The following is a 20,062-nucleotide window of genomic DNA, read 5'->3' as shown; positions in this document are numbered from 1 at the left end:
TCTCAAAATAATCTTATGCCAAAGAGGCATATTTGGGTGTGGCATATTTGCTACCCTTTTAGCCTTTATAGGATTGACACATATTTAAATGTTCTTCTCCTTTCTCTATTATTAAAGTAACCAGGTTAGGCCTAAAATGGCATCACTCTTGCTAAACCCTACGTCAGCAAGCCAGAACTCAACTAAGTTTCTATGCTCAGTTCTCTCAGAAAAGGAGGCTATAGGTCAGCCAGTGCTTGCTGGATCAGCACAAGTAACCTGACCTGGCTCCGAGATTTCCCTTTGCTCCATATAAGGAAAGTAACGTAGTTTTAACCAATGAACAAATGCCCAGTATTCCTTCCTTGTTCATGTCAGTCTAAAAACTCTCTTGCCCTTATAAAGCTGTTCAGAGCTCCTCTCTATCTCTTAGATTAGATACTGCCTGACTTATGAATCATTGAATATAAGTCTACAAATCAGTCAATTGTCAGTGGAAAATATTCTTTTAACAAAGCTAAGAGATTGCCTTCTTATCACTAACCATTGGCAATATTTACACAGAAATATGTGCCTAAAGATCAAAGTTTGTAGGATTTTTTAAAAGCCAACCAGCTGCAGCCCTTCTAAAGGAAAAAGGCACTCAAAGCATTTTTCTCAGTCCGTTGAGAACTTGTTTCCAGGCATATCCTCTATTTGGATCAAATAAATTTCTATGAAAGTTTTCTACGGCTGTGGGTGGTCTTACATTAACTCCTGGTTATAATATTGTTCCACAAAGTATGTGATGTGAAATCATTATGTTATGTACTTTAAATACATTCAATTTTATTTGTCAATTATACCTTAATAAAGCCTATAATAAAAGGTTAGATATATTTATGATGAAAGAAAGAAAGAAAGAAAGAAAGAAAGAAAGAAAGAAAGAAAGAAAGAAAGAAAGGAAGGAAGGAAGGAAGGAAGGAAGGAAGGAAGGAAGGAAGGAAGGAAGGAAGGAAGGGAGGAAGGAAGAAAAGAGGGAAAAAAAGAAAGAGAAAGGAAGGAAGGAAGGAAGGAAGGAAGAAAGGAAGGAAGGAAGGAAGGAAGGAAGGAAGGAAGGAAGGAAGGAAGGAAGGAAGGAGGGAAGGAAGGAAGAAAAGAGGGGAAAAAAGAAAGAGAAAGGAAGGAAGGAAGGAAGGAAGGAAGGAAGGAAGGAAGGAAGGAAGGAAGGAAGGAAGGAAGGAAGGAAGGGAAAGAACAAGAAAAAATAAAAAAGATTTTTTTCATTATGGGCATCTCAGGCACTTCCAGCAATTTGCTATCTCTGTTGTTTGGTTTATACTTGAATTAACCAAGCTCTTACATGGCTGACCCTGGCTTAATCTCTTGAGCCCCTACCTGCTGGTTCAGTTTTAGACTGTTTGATGAGTAATTCCTTTTGAGGGACCAGGAATCTTACCACCCCCCTCACTGTGCTTAAGGAAGTTTAACCTAAAGCCAAGAAATCAAGGTTTTAACAGTCTTATCTCAAAAAAAGAGAAAAATACTTGAAAACAGTGTTTTTTAAAAATGTTCAGATACTAGTTTTCTGTACTCCAAAATATTTCCATTTATAAGTTGCAGAGTCATGATCCTCATTTCCTTCTTTCAGTGACTAAAGTCAAGAAACTAGACTGTTAGACACAATCTATAAATTCTTCTTCATATGCACCTCCCCTCAGCATAAGACCTTGGGTCACCAAAAGAATTGAGCCCCAGGGATTGAGCCCTTGGGTATTGCATAGTTCTTCAAAGTACAGGGCGGGGCAAAAGTAAGTTTACGTTATGAGTACATGAAACAGAGTTTATTCTTATATTATTATTTATTAACTATTGTATTATTTTCCATATGAACAACTGTAAATCTACTTTTGCCCCACCTATACATAGTTGTACAGATTTAGTTGCAATATCTTTTTTGGGTCAGAGCCATATACTGAAAGGAACAAACTATATCACCAAAAAGAAGATAGGATTGGCAAGATCCTTTCTCCAAAGGAAAAGTCATAAATTGAAATCTTGGGATAAGGCAGGAGGAAGAACAAGAAAGATGGAAAAAGCAAATTTGAATCAAGAGACCAAATTTAACCCAATAGTGCTTAGGATAAGGCTGAGTATAAGACTGGGGCAATAGAGACAAACTCAAAAGAAATCTGGAAATGAAGAGTCAGGGCTCTCAAGGACAAACAATATCAAGATCATAAACAGGAGAAACTGAAGTAGACAGTATTCATAGAGCTCAGGTATACCCATTGGAAATACTACACTATAGTTGTCTTCCCACTGAACCCATGCCTTGACTGGTGCTGAGAGGTTTCTATGTTCATGACCTGGTCGTCAAGGGCAGAGCGGCAGGCATTGTCTCATAGTTGGGCTTTGCCTGGGCCAGTGAGGTCTCAGGGGTCCTAGAGTCCCACCAGCCACCCAATATTTGAATAGAAAAATAGATACTAGTTTCAACTATACCGTAGACTGAATAAACTGAAAATTCTTCATCTATCAAATACCTAGGGATCTTAGATAAACATAAATGAATGTCTTTAAATTGTCACCTGGGAATACTAGGCAGTACAGGGATTTCCAATGGCTAAAAACTAAGAGTAAACTAAACTGGAAAGTAAGTGATAAGTGCTTGAGTTGACGATTTGGCAGCTGTGGAAATGGGATGATGCCTACTTCTACTACTTAGGAGCTTCAGTATGAAGGGGAGGAAAATAATTTTACCTTTGCTTTTCTGTGTTCTTAGCTGACAACCCTCTAATGAAAGACAGATTAATAAGAGATAAAGAAACAAAATTTTATTAACATGTATATATGGAAGATACCCAGTGGAAAATAGGGAACTCAAACGGGTAGCTGAGAATTCAGGCTTAAGTGCCCCCTTAGCAGGGAAAGGGAAGTGCAGGCCTTGTAGGAAAGAGTTGATGAGTTTTAGAAGAGGTAAATGGGCCCTTAGAAGAACAGATGGAAGGTGTGATCATTTGTGACAAAGTTTGCCTGGGTGGGTATTGACTTCCAGTCACCTCTCCTATGATAAAATTTGATCTTTCGTGGTTGATCAAACTCCTGGGGGAGAGTGTGGGGTGTTTTTTATTCACCTGGTGCCTGTTTACCCAATTTAAAGCCACTAACTGGAACACAAGACTAGTAAAAAAAAAAAGAAATTAAATTTAAATTGAACAAACTCTGGAATGCTGACCTTGTTAACTTGATGTTGGTCCTTTGGGTGTCGGCAAACACCCAGCTCCGAATGCATGGTATGCGATTACAGCTGATGTTGTAACAAATAAATAGAATAAAGCATTGGTTCTTATTGTGATATATTATTCACTCAGTGGGGACCTACTGTGTGCAAAGCACAATCATAAGTTCAATTTTGGCACAAAGAATAACAATTGTAAGACAGAATAGAGTCCAACATTGTTTAAGCAGTCTCAACACTAACATTTATATGTGGGCACTTACAGATGTAACTAAAAAGTCCATCTTAATGAAATGAAACATATCTTTGATAACAGATACAAATCAGTACAGTTAAATGATGAAGTGAAATGGTTTGAGAGGCATAACAGTTATTCTTAGTAGATGTCAAGGTGAGAATATTGATTTATGTAGGAATATGGGGAAAAGAATAAAATAATCTCTATAAACATTAATTCTCCAGGGAAAAACTCTGTTCTCTGGCAGAAGAAAAATGAGAAACTAAATGAGCCCATACTCATTTCTACTTAAAAAGAGATCAATACAATTTTACTAAAAAGTCGTTCTCAGCCCTGACTGCAAGTTAAAATCCTCTGGGGAAAGTTTTTCAAATGTCAGGGTCCCCCAGCAAAAGCACTAAATCAGAATGTGTGGGGATGGGATCTGGCGGAGAGGTTTGTGAACTACTCAAGTGGACTTACGAGGACTTAAGTGAACAGAAATTTAGAATTATCTAATTCAGTGATTTTCAACCTATTTCTAAGTTTTTAGAAACTTTTCTACAAACTCCATTAAAGCAAACAAATGAAGTGTATAAAACGCTGTGCCGGCTTCATCAGGGATGGGAGGCAGTATTGGGCTGGGAAGAGCCTGTTCACACATGCTGTCCTTCTCTCTAAGACTCCTCAGAGTCAAGTTTAAAAACTCATCAAAAACTCAAATGTTTCGTTTGACAGATTCACAAATGCAGACGCAGGTGCTGCTTATTAGTGCCTAGGTAAAGATGAACTCTCTTTAGATATCTATAAAGAAAAAGAAATCCCAACAATGAGCACAGACCTAGAATGGTTTTTAAATGTCTTATAAAAAGCTTTACAATGAGGGGACATCCATCCACCCTGGCTTTAACACTAAAGCAGTAGAATGGACCAGATGAACTCACGGGATTCCATTTCCACGTTCACATCTGCTATTCTGCCAATCAGCAACTCTTTAACCAACTTTCTTCAGCAAAGGAGGACTAAGGCTACTGTTGAAAAAAAAAGTTTTTAAAAATATATTAGCTTAAGCCATTAATTACTGTTGCTGTTTAATGATTCATGTATGATAATTAATGGATTAATTTTTTGTTCTTGTGCCCTGAAGCAATTCTGTGAAGGGCACAATTTCAAAAATTCAACAAATATAAATATCAAGCAGTAACTGTCCAAGCAGTACCGTTTAAGTGCTATTCATGAATGACAATCTTTCAATTCATTCATTGAAAAGCATTGGCTTTCAAGGTATTGTTGTATTCTGATCCTATTTCATGTTAATTACTCTCGCATTACCAACACCATGGGAGTTGGTGCAGCATCTTTCCTGCGATCTTTATTCATAGCAAAAGGAGTGTAAAACAGAGAGAGAGAGGGAGTGCACAGGGTCAACGAAATGAAATGACTATTTTTGGAGTGCCTACTGTGTGCAGGAATCTGAGATGGACACAAAGAAGTATGAACCATGGCCCATGGTGCAAGGCAGGCTAGTGGGCTTCATGATATAATTACTCTAATTTATTGAGCACCCATGGTGTACCGGAATAACAGATACCATCTTTCATCTTCACGACAATGGTGCAAGGTAGAAAATATCATCTCTGTTCTACAGATGAGGAAAAGTTAAGAAGAGTTTGATAACTTAATCACCAAACTAGTATTTTGCGGAGCTGGAATTTGAACTCAGGCATAAGCTGAAGAAGTCTACCTTTCCCTCGTAGAACATAGAATCAGGCGGCTCCCGGCAGAATTGCGGAGTCGGCAATGCTTGCCTTTTGGTTGCCCTGACACCGCACCCTACGTGATCTCATTTCCCTAATGGAGCCCTTCCCTGCCCCCACGTCTTTGTCAGTATTTTCTCTGTGGTGCTGTGGGTTCCAGGTACAACATAGAAACAGTCCATTTAGACTTGCCCTCTCCATTGAGTTTTCTCTGCTCTAGACCACAGCTGTCTAGTAAAACCTTTATTACTAACAGATATGTTTCATATCTGCACTGTCCAATATGGCAACCCCTAGCCACATGCAGCTACTCAGCACTTGAAATGTGGCTTGTGTGACTGAGCAATAAATTATGCGTTTTAATTAATTTAGATATGAATGTAAGTGTAAGTAGCCACACATAGCTAATATCTATCTGATTGGCAACACAATTTTAAAACACCCTCAACATGCCTGACCAGGCGGTGGTGCAGTGGATAGAGCATCAGATTGGGATGCGGAAGGACCCAGGTTTGAGACCCCGAGGTCGCCAGCTTGAGTGTGGGCTCATCTGGTTTGAGCAAAGCTCACTAGCTTGGACCCAAGGTCGCTGGCTCGAGCAAGGGGTTACTCAGTCTGCTGAAGGCCTGTGGTCAAGGCACATATGAGAAAGCAATCAATGAACAACTAAGGTGTCGCAACAAAAAACTGATGATTGATGCTTCTCATCTCTCTCCATTCCTGTCTGTCTGTCCCTATCTATCCCTCTCTCTGACTCTCTCTGTCTCTGTAAAAAAAAAAAGAAAAAAACACCCTCAACATGCCCTGTGTTTAAAACATGATTTTTCCATATATGACCTTTTTCAGAGCCTGTTCAGCTCAAATGACCCGGTACCACTTACTACATCTAATATGTTAGTAGTGATTCATTTGTGTATGTACCTGCCAGAAAAAAAATGGTTACATTTAATCGGAGGCTTTCTGGACATGAAAATATGAATTTTCAGACACAATGATATACTACTAAGGATGTTTTTTCAATCAGAAGGACCTTTAAATCTTATTAATTCCATAACATGTGAATAGCCAGATGTTAATCCCACATCCTTTTTGTCACACGCGCTCTTTATGATACTCGAACAATTTGTATCTCGTGCACTGACACAGAACTCAGATGTTTTCAAGTATTTTTCAAAGTACTTTTCCCAGTACACGTTTTATTCTGTTTTCTGCTTTCTTTTTATACTGGAATCCAAAAAGCTAACAGCAACCGGAGCACCCAGTTTCATGAAAAACACTGCTGCCGGGAGCCCACAGACAGCAGCCCGCCCGCCCCTGCCTGCAGCGCGTGTCCGGAAGGTGCTCCAGAGGCCACAACAAGCTCTCCATCCCGGGGATATTGCATTTTTTTCCCACAGAGTTACAAAATTGAAGGCTTTCAGGGTACAAAATTGAAGGTTTTCAGAGTATAAATTGAGGAGGCACAAAGTATGTAGCTGAGACACAAAAGCAGACAATGAAGACGGACTTCTGCCAATCAAGGGGCTTTGGGAAACGAGAAGGACGCACGCGGCTGGGGGACGCCGGTTCAGGGGTCAAAGCAGAAGCTGAAATCCAGGGACCGATGAAGACAACTCGAAATCATGCCCAGGTGGCAGAGGACTGGCTCAAAGCGGCCTGGAAACCATGCACGGTCTCGAAGTTGATCCCGACAGTTTGCGGGTCTGAGTAAACTTTGCTTTCTGGAACGTTTTCTTTTTTTTTTTTTTAAGTTTTTTTGTTTTGTTTTTTTATTCATTTTAGAGAGGAGAAAGGGAGAGAGAGAGACAGAGAGGAGAGAGAGAGAGAGAGAGAGAGAGAAGGGGGGGAGGAGCTAGAAGCATCAACTCCCATATGTGCCTTGACTGGGCAAGCCCAGGGTTTCGAACTGGCAACCTCAGCATTTCCAGGTCGATGCTTTATCCACTGCGCCACCACAGGTCAGGCTCTGGAACGTTTTCTATGTGACGCCCAGACGGCCTTACCTGATCTCAAGTCCGCGTGGCAGGACGATTTGTCTTGCCCTGATACAGCTCTTCTTCAGTGCACACAGATTTAGGGCTGATCCCTAAATGGGCCATATGCCATTGGCCTTTCACTTCAGGAAACTGACAGGCTAGGTGTGAAATAATAAATATATGCACATTGGTTTCTGAACCAAGCTCCTGCCAATAGTTGGTCTTTGACCCCAGTTCCTAACACAGAGCTCCTAAATCCTTTGGAATTTACCAGATGACAAAGACATCTTTTTTTTTTTCCAGTGAGGCCACTCTTCGTGAGCCCATGGATGGGGCCCAGTCACCAGAAAGACAAAGTCATGATTAGAGGCTTGGAACACTCAATCCCACTCCTTACTCTCCAGAAAGAAGAGAGGAGCTAGAAATTGAGTTAAAGATTGACCATGCCTATGTGGCGAAGCCTCCATTAAAATCCCCAGAAGGTGGGTTCTGATAGCTTCTATTTTTTTTTTTTTTTTTTTTTTTTTTTTTTTGCATTTTTCTGAAGCTAGAAATGGGGAGAGACAGTCAGACAGACTCCCGCATGAGCCAGACCGGGATCCACCTGGCACCCCCACCAGGAGCAACGCTCTGCCCACCAGGGGGCGATGCTCTGCCCCTCCGGGGCGTCACTCTGCCGCGACCAGAGCCACTCTAGCGCCTGGGGCAGAGGCCAAGGAGCCATCCCCAGCGCTGGGGCCATCCTTGCTCCAATGGAGCCTTGGCTGCGGGAGGGGAAGAGAGAGACAGAGAGGAAGGAGGGGGGGTGGAGAAGCAAATGGGCGCTTCTCCTATGTGCCCTGGCCGGGAATCGAACCCCGGTCCCCCGCACGCCAGGCCGATGCTCTACCGCTGAGCCAACCGGCCAGGGCCCTGATAGCTTCTAAGTTGCTGAACGCATCCGCGTGATGGGAGGGTGTTGCACCCTACTTCCATGTGAACAGAGCTCCGGCGATTGGGAGCCTTTTGTACCTCGTCTGTGTAACTTTATTTGCCTATTCTTTGGTATCTTTTATTTATTCTTATAAACTGGTAAAAGTCTTGCCCTTCTAGAAAATTATCAGATCCAAAGAGAAGGCTGTAAGAACCCCATTCCGTGGCTTCGGTTTGAAGTACAGGTCATGCTTTGGCAACTGGGACTTGTCCTTGGTGTCTGAAGCGGAGGCAGCCTCGTGAGTCTGAGCGCTTCACCTCTGGGATCCACGCTAATGCTAAGTAGATACTGTCAGAACTGAAATGAATTGTAGGGCGCTCAGCTGCTGTCAGAAAATTAGTTGGTGTGGGGAAAAAACCCACACATCTGGTGTCAGAAGAATAGTGAGTGTGAGTAAAGAAAAGCCCAGAAGTTATTCTGGGACAGGAGAAGAAAAGGCAGGAACCCACAGAAAACAACTGAAAAGAATTCTTAAAACTCTAAATTTTCACTCAAAAACAACTTAGGGAACTTTTGTAGATAGCGCCAGTGCTTTTTCTCAGAAATGTGTTAATTCTTTCATTTACAATTGGCCCACCTTTACTCTGGGCTATTCACATAAAAACACCATGCTGCTCAATTCTTATTGAAATCATAGGGTTGCCCTTGGAGAAAAGCATTACAATTTGTGTTTCTATCCATGAGATATGTCTCTTCAGTACCCACAGCCTCTTTCTGCAGGTACATAAGCACGAAGTCAGCAGATGTAAATAAAGTACCATGATTTCACAATGAAAATAATAGTCATTTAAGTAAGTAAAATAAACCACTGTATCATTTTAGAGGGTCTGCAACCATTGCTTTTCTGCTTTTGACCATGACTTTCTTCGGTGTTTTAGGCGATTGCACATGCACCACAGTCTATGTTGTTCGAGACCAGGAATGGGAGGAGCGGGTAATCTGTATTCCAAGGACACTCTTGGAAGGAGCCCTTCCCAAGCCTTCGGAACAGGTGCTTCTGTTGCGCTCACTGTTCTAACTCTTCGGGTGTCTTTCTGAGTACGTATTGAAAGGAGCTTAATCTCCCTACCAGAGCCTTTCTGATTTGACAGGAAGGCATGAGATATATCCACTCAGGTGAGAAAAAAGGAAATTGAGGTCTGTTTGTATTTCCTTCAGGTCATAAGCTTCCAAAGCAGAGACTGTCACATTTTTACTTCTTAGTGAACTGTAACAAGAGCAAAATATTCTGCATCTAATTAGTCATTTCATTAACTTTATTGGATCCCTGATGGTGACCCCAGGCCTAATTCCAAGGACTCACTCACCCTTGGCTTCTAGGCTTAAAGATAAGCCATCTAGTATGGAGGGGATTTTCACTTTAAAGAAGAACTGTCTGCTGCCCGCCCTGCTGTCTGCTTTGCTCTTCTCATTTCCTTCGGTGGTCAGGCCGCGGAGGCTGCACAGACCCATCCGCGAGGCGGTGCCCACAACCCGAGAACAGGGCGGGGCACAGGTGCCAGCAGGTTGTGATCTGTGGCTTCAGGAAATCGGGCGATGGCTTTCTAAGTGGGTTATTGCTTTTTAAAGTAATGTGAGTATACATATACTGTACATGTATGTATGTGTGTTTATATATTTATGTACATATATATTTTTAATCAAAAGACATTATTCTGAGAAAAGGTCATGGTTGTTTAAGAATCTTCACCAGCCTGACCAAGCGGTGGCACAGTGGATAGAGCGTCGGACTGGGATGTGGAGGACCCAGGTTCGAGACCCCGAGGTCACCAGCTTGAACGCAGACTCATCTGGTTTGAGCAAAAGCTCACCAGCTTGGACCCAAGGTCGCTGGCTCGAGCAAGGGGTTACTCAGTCTGCTGAAGGCCTGCGGTCAAGGCACATATGAGAAATCAATCAATGAACTAAGATCTCACAACAAAAAAACTGATAATAGATGCTTCTCATTTCTCTCTGTTTCTGTCTGTCTGTCCCTGTCTATCCCTCTCTCTGACTCTCTCTCTGTCCCTGTAAAAAAATAAAAATTATAATAAAAAAATTAAAAAAAAAAGAATCTTCACCAAACTTATAATCTACGTGATGATGAACATTTGAGCTAACTTCCGCCAAACACTTTTTAACCAATTTTCCAAACCCAAGCACACCAAGGGTGCTCATGGTGTTCTGACCATCCCCGGGGGTGCTCTTGCGTCTCGGTCCACCACAGTGCCAAGGCTAAAAAGAGAAAGAGGTGTCATTTTCACATCTCACCAGGATTTATTTCCCCATTTTCACAATCATCAAAAGGTGACCTAGGAACAAATGATTAAGCAGATGATTTAGTCCTCTAGTTTGCACGATCCTATATTTATTGTTTAATTTTTTTTTTTTTTTTTTTTTTTTTTTTTTTTTGCACCTTTCCGAAGCTGGAAACGGGGAGAGACAGTCAGACAGACTCCCACATGCGCCGGACCGGGATCCACCCGGCACGCCCACCAGGGGCTACGCTCTGCCCACCAGGGGGCGATGCTCTGCCCCTCCGGGGCGTCGCTCTGCCGCGACCAGAGCCACTCCAGCGCCCGGGGCAGAGGCCAAGGAGCCATCCCCAGCACCCGGGCCATCCTTGCTTCAATGGAGCCCTGGCTGCGGGAGGGGAAGAGAGAGACAGAGCGGAAGGAGGGGGGGTGGAGAAGCAAATGGGCGCCTCTCCTGTGTGCCCTGGCCAGGAATCGAACCCGGGTCCCCCGCATGCCAGGCCAACGCTCTACCGCTGAGCCAACCGGCCAGGGCTTTACTGTTTAATTTTTACAGTGCAATGTACAATTCACATTTGAATCTGTTTAGCCGTGGAGAAATTATACAATGAAAAGAATTCATTTTAGTGTTTTCTCACATCCTGCTTGCCTAATTTTCCAAGGTCATCCAAGATTCCCCCTCTTCATGACAACTCCATCCAATATGGCTTTCTTACTACCCTGGCGCTTTATTACATATAAGCAAAGAATCACTTATGTGCTGCTTTTTATATTTTTGCCAAAAGGAAAAAAAAATCTGTTGAGGACAGGAGCTGAATTATATGCAGCATTTCTTTACAAGCCTGGTCAGCATATAAAATAGTGTTAGGTACACAGAGAACCCTTCATAAATATTTGCTGAAATGAAAGTAAAAGCAAATGTTAAGTCATGTTCAAACCCATAAATCACTAGCTATTAATCTTTACAAAGAATTCAAGCAATTTCACAACTTGCATAACTATAAGTTTAAGTTACTGAGACACCGTTTTTCTGACTTTTGTACTTGCCATTCAACCACATATTTCTCAAAAAGAGTTTTTAGCTAGCCTGATCAGGCAGTGGCGCAGTGGATAGAGTGTTGGACTGGGATGCCGAGGACCCAAGTTCGAGACCCCGAGGTTGCCAGCTTGAGCACAGGCTCATCTGGTTTGAGCAAAAGCTCACCAGCTTGGACCCAAGGTCGCTGGCTCGAGCAAGGGGTTACTCGGTCTGCTGTAGCCCCACAGTCAAGGCACATATGAGAAAGCAATCAATGAACAACTAAGATGTCCAACGAAAAACTGATTGATGCTCCTCATCTCTCTCTGTTCCTATCTGTCTGTCCCTATCAATCCTCTCTCTGACTCTGTCTCTGTAAAAACAACAACAAAAAAGAGTTTTAGCCAAGCCAAATATCTGAACCTGAAAGGAAAGTGTACAGTGTACTTCTAGGCCAGCTGAGTATTCGATTCTTTCTTAAAATAAAAATGTCTCCGTTTTTTTCATTTGGAAATAGTGAATACTTCACCGGCTCACAAGTCCACTTGTAACCATAAAAAAATAAAATGAGTGGCTTCTGACTGATTGTTCTGGAAGAGAAAACTGTTATTTTTCTGCTGTATTTAGTGGCAGGTTACTGGTCGAGTCAGTAACCTTCTTCTGGTACCATCTTGTCTCTCTGTACCGTGACCACAAAGGACAGTCTTTGGTCACCACCATCGTGAAACCGCAAAGACACCGAGCACGTGCCCCTCCTGAAGGGTGACGGGTCTGTCTCCTAGACGCTTGTGTTTCAGGATCCTCACACTTCACATGATCTATCTCAGTTCTCACCACAGTCTAGCCAGTAATCATGTTTCCATCCCCTTTAGAGATGAGATATATTCTAAATGGGTCACTTAGTTCCTTGATTCAAAGATTTAAAAATATGTCTGCCCAAGATGAAAATGTTCTCTCCCCCATCCCCACCTACTCAGTGCCCACTCGCCCAGCCCCATACCACTTGTTATTGGCTCCTGTGTGTTTTTCCAAAATTGATTTATGCATAAAAAAGCAAATAGTGAGTATATAGTCTTATTCCCTTGTCTATGTTAAAAAAACAAAAAAACAATTCAGTATGCTACCGTGAAGTTGGTAACCTTCGTGGGAGGACTTTGAATCCAGTTCTATCAGTCTCCAAAGTTCAAGGGCTCTCTACACTGCAAAACTGCCTTCTTAACTAGGAAGAAGCCAGAAATGATGTCTTGGCTCTTGATTCATAGTTTTTCCCAGCCAGTCTCCCTGTCCCAGCTCTGCTAAGTCCCGCGGGCTCTGGGATAGAGGCTGAGCTGAGAGGATCATCTGACAATTGCCGAATCTTTAGCTCAGGGGTCGGGAACCTTTCTGGCTGAGAGAGCCATGAACGCCACATATTTTAAAATGTAATTCCATGAGAGCCATACAACAACCCATATACATTACACATTATCCAATAAAAAATTGGTGTTGTCCCGGAGGACAGCTGTGATTGGCTCCAGCACCTGCAACCATAAACAGGAGCGGTAGGAAATGAATGGATTGTAATACATGAGAATGTTTTACATTTTTAACGTTATTATTATTTTTTTATTAAAGATTTGTCTGCGAGCCAGATGCAGCCATCAAAAGAGCCACATCTGGCTCGCGAGCCATAGGTTCCCGACCCCTGCTAGCTTGTTGGTTTCAAGGTTTGCATTAGGTATGATAAAAGCAGCAGAGGGAAAAGATAACAGCTATGATCTGGAATGTTTTCTAACCATGCTGTTTTTTAGTCAGCTTGCATCTCAATTTAAAATCGTTTTCTTTATATCAATAATAGCATGTTTTATTGGTGTTAGGATGTATGGCTGGTTATTAGAGACCAGGCCCAGGTTGCTCCTGGGAGCTGGGATAACAGAACAGGAAGGGGTCAAAGGGGCTTCTCTTACCAAGCTCCCAGTGGCCAGAAGCCCAATGAGAATCATTTAAAATGCAAATAGGATCGTATCATCCTGTTTTGGTTTTTGCCAGAAATCCAGTCTCTATTGTGGGGGTCTCCTTCTTGATTCCCCCCACTCCTCTTCAAACGTATAGAAAAATCCCAAGGCTGGAGGTGTCCTGGGGCAGGGAGGCAGAGTGTGGGGGAACTCTGCTCTGCCCTCTGGCCTGGGCAGTGCCCCCAGGGAGGACACATGGGAGGAGAAGCCACTAACTCTACCTGCAGAGGGTGTGGCACTGGCTGGGATGCATGGCGGATGAGGTGCCCGCTGCCAACTCTCCTCAGGGACCCCCTGGGGTGGCATCGGGTGGGTGCCCAGCTTGAGGTCTGATACAATGCAAGTCGCTCTGCTGGCAGCCATTGCTGCTGTCCAGCTGCTCACTGCAAAGCGCCATCCTCGCACCTGTGTCCTGGCCGTCTCCAGCTCTTCCTCGCCGTGGGTCAGCGGCTCTTCCTCGCGGTGGGTCTCCAGCTCTTCCTCGCGGTGGGTCACGGCCCCTCCTCATCGCCGCCTGCGCCGGTCTGTGCCTCTGTCCCGGCTGTGCTTCTTCAGAAGCTGTGTCTTCTTGGGGGGTGGCCAGCTGCTGCCACCACTGCTGCTCTGCCGCTGCCACTGTCACCCTTCTTCTTGCCATCTGGGTTTGGCTTCAGCTCCTAGGCAGTCCGTTCCAAACAGCCCAGCAGGGCGACGATGTTAGACTTGAGCTGCGTTGGCTCTGCCTGATGGTCTGCCGCTCGCTGCTCTTTAGTTTCATCTTGGCTGAGGTGGTGATGGCTGTGGAGTGGGCAAAGAGCTTGACGGGAATGGTGGTTTTGACACAGTATACCAAAGGGACTGTGACCCAGGGTTGCTTCACAGGGACAGCCCTGGGGACAGGCAAGGGTGACAGGTTGAAGAGCCTGTAAATGGTAGATGCTGCTCCCTTTATTCCTTTGGGGCTGCTTGGTTGGGCTTGCCAGCCATGTTGATGCCCAGGGTCTGCCCAGCCAGCACCTGCCCATTCTTTCCAAACACAGCTGCCTGGGCATGGCACTCATTGGCACACTGGGCAAAGGCATAGCCCTGTGCACAGAACAGACAGCCACATAGCCATACTTGGAGAAGATGATCTCCACATCTGACTTCTTCATCACAGCTGTGTTAAGGTTTCAGATGAAGACCTGGGAGTCGATAGACTTGGGATCATTCTTGTTGGTTATGTTGCTTGTCTGGATCTTCAAGGACATGGTGGCCACTGCACAGAGAGGTCTAAAGGAAACCTGTCACTTTTTTTTTTTTTTGTATTTTTCTGAAGTTGGAAATGGGGAGGCAGTCAGACAGACTCCCACATGTGCCCGACCAGGATCCACCTGGCATGCCCACCAGGGGGCAATGCTCTGCCCATCTGGGGCGTTGCTCTGTTGCAACCAGGGCCATTCTAGCACCTGAGGCAGAGGCCACAGAGCCATCCTCAGCGCCCGGGCTAACTTTGCTCCAATGGAGCCTCGGCTGCAGGAGAGGAAGAGAAAGATAGAGAGGAAGGAGAGGGGGAGGGGTGGAGAAGCAGATGGGCACTTCTCCTGTGTGCCCTGGCCAGGAATCGAACCCGGGACTCCTGCACGCCAGGCCGACACTCTACCATTGAGCCAACCGGCCAGGGCCTCATTCTCTTTCTTAAAATCAGTCAATGGCTCCCATTATCTGTAGATAAAAAGACCAGACTACTAGTGGCAGCCCTTCTGCATGCAGCCCTCGATTCTCCGGGCCCCTGTCTCAGGCTCCCTGCACGTGCAGGTCGTGCATACGGTTAAGGCTGCCGTCTCGGTTGGCAGTGCCTTTCCCTCCCTTTCCCTGCTTAATTTCCATTTGTTCCTCAAGACCCACATCGGGCCTCTACTTCTCCGGAAAACCTTTCTAGACACCCAGAGTCTGGGTACGTTGCCCATTTTATGCCCACCTAATAAAAGTTTGCTTATGAAAGTGTCAACGGTGGGGGGGGGGGGAGCCTTTCAAACCTATAAGAATTTTTTGTGAGTTTATTTGAGCCAAACTGTTGACAATTGCCGGGAAGCAAAGTCTGAACAGGTTGAGAAAGTGCTCTGGCAAATGGTGTTCCACCACTTACTTACTTTACACATCAGAATCACAGGGGAAGACGTAAAGGAGTCACATGAAATTGATTGGTGTTAGATTAGGGAGGCGGGAGAAAGCTAAGGAGGGGTCTCTGGGATGGAATAAAAGTGAAAATGGATACACTAACACCTCTCTTACATCGGGAGGCACAAGATGTGCAAGTTAATCAACATGATAATAATAACAATGAAATGGTTTGTTGGTTCTGGCTCTGGTAGGACGCCGGCCCTGAGGGGGCAGAGAGAGATCACCCCCACACCTCCAAGGCGCGTTCTCAGGTACATCATTGCAGATGCAAAGGCAACCGTCAGGCTTCAAAGCAAGCATTGACCTCAGTTCAGATAGAGAAGAACTCCCGAAGACATCACTACCCACCGTAACCGCAGGCAGTTACAAAGGTTGGATTTTGACCGTCCTGTGTTTACCTTAGTTCCCTGAGTTCGCAAGGCTGTTGTGCAGGCTTTCCTTGAGCGTGTCAGGTTCAGTTCATGGTCACATTTTGATTTATTGAAAAAAGAAAATTTTTGTTTCTTTTTGTCCACATAAGTATGCCACCTGTCATAGTATGCCATCATTTTCTGTCTCCTACACCAGCCTAGGTGATCGGTCCTAGCATTTAATAGGTGGTTTTCATAAAGTTTTATAGTGTAATAAGTAAGAGCATGAACCCCAAAATAAGATTTCTCGGGTTAGTATTTCATTTGCAACTCGTAGCTTTGAGAGCTTGGTAAGAGTTATTTACCCTGTCTGTCCATCGTTTTATTCATTTGTAACATTAAGTGAATAGTAGTACCCACATGTTCTGATAATTGAATGATATGGTACAATTTGAGTGCTTAGCACTGTATAGAAAAAGAGAGTTATTAACTTGTCCATTTATTTTCTTACTTTTTTTTTCTTTCTTTCCTCTCTGGAGTGCAAACTGGGGGAGGTGGATGTGCAACAAGCTTGTCTAGTTTGGTCACTGCTATATCGCTAGCACCAAGAACTCTACCTCGAAGCCCAGTGCACACATGTAGACTGTTCGGTGAGTGGATGTATCAATGATGATAGTGAGTTAGTCATAGTGTATTCAAGCCATGGCAGGTCATCCAGTTTCCTACAAAAATGGAAGCACTACATCTTCTTAGTATGATCCCTAGACATATTAGATACTCAACAGATATTGATACCTTGTCATTCCTGTTGTCAGCCATCATCTCTTGCATGAGAATGAGGCTGTTCGGCAATATCCGCTTGGAAGTTGAGTGACAGTGACAAATATAAGTACAAATATCAGCAAGCGCGATCTCTCAGACGCACACATATTCAGCCCTGCTACAAACAATGACAGTCATCACAACTGTTTCAAACCAAATCACACAAAGCAATTTACTCGTTATCACTTATATCTCTACAGATATTGGAATCCAAGTCTTTTGTAGAGTTTATATCCTTAACCAGAAATTCATATTTTGTAGTCACTGACATCATCATTTAACAAACTAGACCTTGACATTTTCAATATGAGGAATTTATTGTGACTCCTTTTTCTATGTAGAAGATATTTTTAAAGCATCTCAAGTAAGGAGAGCGTTATGTGCTAACATTGGTTTGTTGTTTTTTTTAGTGTGAGGATTCTGTGGGGTTTTTTTAATAAATGGAGTTTTGAGGACATTGTTAAATTCATCAAAATTTGAGTTTATTTTTGCTCACGCTAACTAGTAATGAAGTACAGGGAATAAGGAGCTCAGGTTTTATTACTATTCAATGTGTCCCTAGCTGGCTGTGTGACCTTGGAAGTCACAATGTCATTCACTACATGAGCAGGGAGTTAAAAACATGTAGCCTCCAATGTTGTCCCAGGCCTCTCCTTCTGGGTATTTCCAACTGATGTTGCCCCAATAGCTCTATAATAAATGAACCAATCAGTGGGTAGCTCTATGCAAAATATATTAAAGGGATGAATAAGAAGTGGTGTTTACTCTCAAAAGCTTACCAGTTCAGTAATATCTAAGAAGGTTGGAAATATGCCTGACCAGGCAGTGGCATAGTGGGTAGAGCATCAGACTGGGACACAGAAGACCCAGGTTTGAAACCCCGAGATCACTGTCTTGAGCGCAGGCTCATCCAGCTTGAGCGTGGGCTCACCAGCTTGAGCACGGGGTTGCTGGCTTGAGCATGGGATCATAGTCATGACTCCATGGTCACTGGCTTGAGCCCCAAGGTCACTGGCTTGAAGCCGAAGGTCATCAGCTTGAGCAAGGGGTCATTTGCTCTGCTGTAGCACCCTGGCCAAGGCACATATGAGAATGCAATCACTGAGCAACTAAGGTGCCACAACGAAGAATTGATGCTTCTCATCTCACTCTCTTCCTGTCTGTCTGTTCCTATTTGTCCCTCTCTCTGTCTCTCTCTCTATCTCTGTCACACACAAAAAAGAAAGTTGGAATAGGCAGAGTAAACTTTAAAAGCAAAGTGATTCCCTGTCCCATTGCTTTAATATTTGTTTAAATATACTATTTGTTTTAGAAGCTTATTTTTAAAATCATGCTAAAGAAGACTTGAAACTCACTAGGATTCTCATAGAGAAGAGGTCCATGAGGTGGTAGGCGGTGGAAGGTGGTGGTAGGATGGCCGGAAAGGATTGATAAGCACCGGCCCAATGAAACTGGATATGGTGTCAGCTGTGGGAGGTTGCCCAGTCTCCTTAGTTCAGCGGTTCTCAACCTGTGGGTCGCGACCCCGGCGGGGATCGAACGACCAAAACACAGGGGTCGCCTAAAGCCATCGGAAAATACATATTTATTATACAATACATTTTAAATGTGAGGATTCTGTGGGGTTTTTTAATAAATGGAGTTTTGAGGACATTGTTAAATTCATCAAATACATTTTTAAATAAAATATGTATTTCCGATGGCTTTAGGCGACACCTGTGTTTTGGTCGTTCGACCCCCACCGGGGTCGTGACCCACAGGTTGAGAACCGCTGCCTTAGTGGCTCCCACCTTGTTTCTCGGCACCCTCATCTAGGAATATGACAACAGCATAAGACCCTTACCACCGACTGCATTTTAACAAGTTCATGGAAATACTTTGAAATGAATTCCACAATCATGGTTTCATTATCCTAACATCTACAAAATAAGGTAAGGATAAATAACACTGTAGTAGATATAAACTTTATTCATAACTTAGATGTACAAAACTTTATTCTCTACCAATAAACTTAATACCTGTTTCATTAAATAGACATTAACTATTCTTAGAGCGACTAGAGATACCACCTCAGTCACTCCTATGCTTCCTTCCTACAGAATTGAATGTAAGTTTGGGAGTTCACAGAGTACCAAGGAGTGGCGATGGGAGGAGTAAGGGGCACTGATATTCTACACACAGATCTGCCGGGGCACCAAGGTGTCCTCAGCGCTTGACACACACAGATTGTCAATGACGTATTTCTTCCTTCCGTCCAACGGGCACCTGTAGGCCCCATGTGTCTCCCCACTGTGTCTGAACACCCTCAGAGGTACAGGAATTTCTCTGTGAGACCAGGTGAGGCCCTCTTCCTGTATTCACTCGGAGGTTTCTCTCTGGGATCTTCCTGTCCCTGGGCTCGATCAGCTCTTCTCATCTGTCACCTGGTTCTAAGATCGTCTCTTAGCTCCTGGTTACTAACAGGAAGGAAACATCTGTCTTCTGCTTTCTGGTCTCCACTGATTCTGGGGAAATCCGACCCAGTCCCCAGAGGAGACTTCTTCCCTTATAATCCCTTACAATGTTCTCATTTTTCCTTAAAGCTCTGCTCACTGCCAAGTCCTTAGCTTTAGCCTGGTGCGCTGTCTTCTGTGCTCCCTGCAGTCATGTGCCCCCCGAGGCAGTGAGCTCAGGCCCCCCGAAGGGACAGAGACACCGGTGGGAAACACTGACACAGACGTGGAAGCTTCAGTTAATATTTTATAAAAAGTAAAACGGTTTATAAAAGTTAATATCCCACTACTGCTACCAACAATTTTAGTGGATGTATATAAATAGGTCTCAATTATACTACTTGAGTTTGAGGCAGTTCACTTAGCCAAAAAAAGATTTCGGATAATGAGAAAATAACACACAGCTTCCATAATATGGTTGCTGTTGAATTTTCTAGATTCACAGGCAAAGAGCATAATTTTGTCACATGGCCCTCGTGCCTCTCTCCCAGGTCTGAGCCTCTCTCTGAGGCCAATCAGAAGCCGGAGAAAACACACCTGCCTGTGCCCTTGGGTCAGCATCCTTGGCGCCAGCGTTCTACGCGCCTTGCTGGAGTGGCCGACGAGCCCGCGGCCACCCTTCCCGGTTCCCCTGCCCACCGCAACCCCCCAACTCCTGCTAACCTGTCAGGCTGCGTTTTCAATTACTGCCTTTGAAATATGTCCAGGTGGACCTAGTAAATCAATGAACGTGATGAGCAGAACACAAAACATCGACAAGTCTGTGGCCTCCCTTGAGATAATTGGCGATACCATGGGGTGTTGAAAACCCAAGCCTGAAAATCATTGCTTTGAAGGAAGGAAGGACAGCCGAACCATTTCTTCTATTAAAATGCATGAAATTTAAAT

At 43.9% G+C, this 20,062-nt stretch overlaps 1 pseudogene; it reads right to left on the bottom strand.

The window, feature by feature from the left end:
• Window positions 1–13,413: 13,413 nt before the first annotated feature.
• On the bottom strand, window positions 13,414–14,597 carry LOC136379505 (RNA-binding protein Raly pseudogene; annotated as a pseudogene).
• Window positions 14,598–20,062: the final 5,465 nt, after the last annotated feature.

The sequence above is a fragment of the Saccopteryx leptura genome, chromosome 8 (assembly GCF_036850995.1).
Source record: "Saccopteryx leptura isolate mSacLep1 chromosome 8, mSacLep1_pri_phased_curated, whole genome shotgun sequence".
In the NCBI taxonomy this organism is placed as follows: domain Eukaryota; kingdom Metazoa; phylum Chordata; class Mammalia; order Chiroptera; family Emballonuridae; genus Saccopteryx; species Saccopteryx leptura.
This window is presented reverse-complemented; position numbering and strand designations above follow the sequence as displayed.